Below are 2,289 nucleotides of genomic sequence, written 5' to 3' on the forward strand. Positions count from 1 at the left end.
TATTAGGGTTTTTGCAGAACCAGCCAGCCAGCCAACCAGCCAGCCAGCAGCAGCAGCAGTAGCAGCAGCAGCAGCGGTCCAGCCAGCAGTAACAGTAGCGGTCCAGCCAGCAGCAGAAGCAGTAACAGCAGCAGCAGCAGCAGTCCAGCCAATAACAGCAGCAGCAGCGTTCCAGCCAGCAGCAGCAGTAGCAGCAGTAGCACTCCTGCCAGCAGTAGCAGCAGAAGCAGCAGAAACAGCAGTATGGCCAGCAGCAGCCGTGTTTCAGCCAACAGCAGCAGCAGCAGCGGTCCAGCTAGCAGCAGCAGCGGTTCAGACAGCAGTGGTCCAGCAAGCAGCAGCAGCAGCAGCAGCAGCAGTGGTACAGCCAGCAGCAGCAGCAATGGTCCAGCCAGCAGCAGGAGCAGCAGCGGTACAGCCAATAGCAGTATCAGCAGCAGTCCAGCCAGCGGCAGCAGTAGCAGCAGCAGCGTTCCTGCCAGCAGCAGGAGCTGCAGTGCAGCCATCAGCACTAGCGGCACCAGTCCTGCCAGCAGGAGCAACAGCAGCAGCAGCGATTCAGCCACCAGTAGCAGTAGTAGCAGCAGCATGAGTGGTCCAGCAAGCAGCGGCAGGAGTCACCCAAGCAGCACGAGAAGCAGCAGCAGTGGTTCGGCCAGCAGCAGCGGCAGTAACAGCAGAAGCAGCAGTATAGCCAGCAGCAGCAGCAGACCATCCAGCAGCAGCAGCGGTCCACTCAAAACCAGCAGCACGAGCGGTCCAGCCAGCAGCAGCTGTAGCAGTAGCAGCGCTCCTCCCAGCAGCAACAGCAGTAACAGCAGATGCAACAGTATAGCCAGCAGCAGCAGCGGTCCAGACAGCAACAGCAGCGGCTAGCCAGCTAGGAGCAGCAGCAGCTGCTGCAACGGTCACACCAGCAGCAGCAGCAGGGGTGAAGGCAAAAGCACTAGCAGCACCAGTCCTTCAGCAGCAGCAACAGCAACAGCAGCAATTCAGCCACTAGCAGCAGCAGTAGCAGAAGCAGGAGTGGTCCTGCAAGCAGCAAAAGCAGTCTCGCCAGCAGCAGCAGAAGCAGCAGGAGCACTTTGGCCAGCAGAAACAGAAGCAGCTGCAGTATACCCAGCAGCAGCAGTGGTTCAGGCAGCTGCAGCAGAAGCAGCAGCAGCAGTTCAGCCAGCAACAGCAGTGCTCTAGCCTGCCAGCAGCTGCAGCAGCAGCTTCAGCACAAGCCGTGCAGCCAGTAGGAGTGTTCCAGCCAGCAGCAGCAGCTTTCCAGCCAGAAGCAGCAGCAGCAGCAGCAGCAGCAGTCCAGCCAACAGCAGCAGTGGTGCTTGCAGCAGCAGCAGCAGCAGTAGCAGCAGTCCAGCCAGCAGCAGCAGCAGTAACAGCAGCAGCAGCAGTAAAGCCAGCAGCAGCAGTGGTTCAGGCAGCAGCAGTAGAAGCAGCAGCAGCAGTTCAGTCAGCAACAACAGTGGTCTAGCCAGCCAGCAGCTGCAGCAGCAGCAGCTGTGCAGCCAGCAGCAGTATCAGCAGCAGCAACAGCGGTCCAGCCAGCAGTAGCGAACCAGCCAGCAGCAGCAATGCAGCAGTGGTCCAGCTAGTAGGAGTGTTCCAGCCAGCAGCATCAGCAGTCCAGCCACCAGCAGCAGCAGCAGCAGCTGTCCAGCCAGCTGCAGCAGTAGCAGTAGCAGCGCTCTAACCATCAGCAGTAACAGCAGACGCAACAGTATACCCAGCAGCAGTAGCGTTCAGGCCAGCAGCAGCAGCTTTCCAGGCAGAAGCAGTGGTCCAGCTAGCAGCAGCACTGGTGCATGCAGCAGCATCAGCAGCAGCAGTAGCAGCAGTCCAGCCAGCAGCAGCAGCAGTAACAGCAGCAGCAGCAGTATAGCCATCGGCAGCAGTGGTTCAGGCAGCAGCAGTAGAAGCAGCAGCAGCAGTTCAGTCAGCAACAACAGTGGTCTAGCCAGCCAGCAGCTGCAGCAGCAGCAGCTGTGCAGCCAGCAGCAGTATCAGCAGCAGCAACAGCGGTCCAGCCAGCAGTAGCGAACCAGCCAGCAGCAGCAATGCAGCAGTGGTCCAGCTAGTAGGAGTGTTCCAGCCAGCAGCATCAGCAGTCCAGCCACCACCAGCAGCAGCAGCAGCTGTCCAGCCAGCTGCAGCAGTAGCAGCAGAAGCAGCAGTATATGCAGCTGCAGGAGCGGTCTATCCAGCAACAGCAGTGGTCTAGGCAGTAGTAACAGCAGCAGTAGCAGCAGCACATCAGCAATTGGCAGCAGCAGCTGCAGCAGT

The 2,289-nt window shown here is 59.6% G+C and overlaps 1 pseudogene; it reads left to right on the top strand.

The window, feature by feature from the left end:
• Positions 1-243: 243 nt before the first annotated feature.
• On the top strand, positions 244-1,949 carry LOC126282397 (uncharacterized protein DDB_G0271670-like; annotated as a pseudogene).
• Positions 1,950-2,289: the final 340 nt, after the last annotated feature.

The sequence above is a fragment of the Schistocerca gregaria genome, chromosome 7 (assembly GCF_023897955.1).
Source record: "Schistocerca gregaria isolate iqSchGreg1 chromosome 7, iqSchGreg1.2, whole genome shotgun sequence".
In the NCBI taxonomy this organism is placed as follows: Eukaryota; Metazoa; Arthropoda; class Insecta; order Orthoptera; family Acrididae; genus Schistocerca; species Schistocerca gregaria.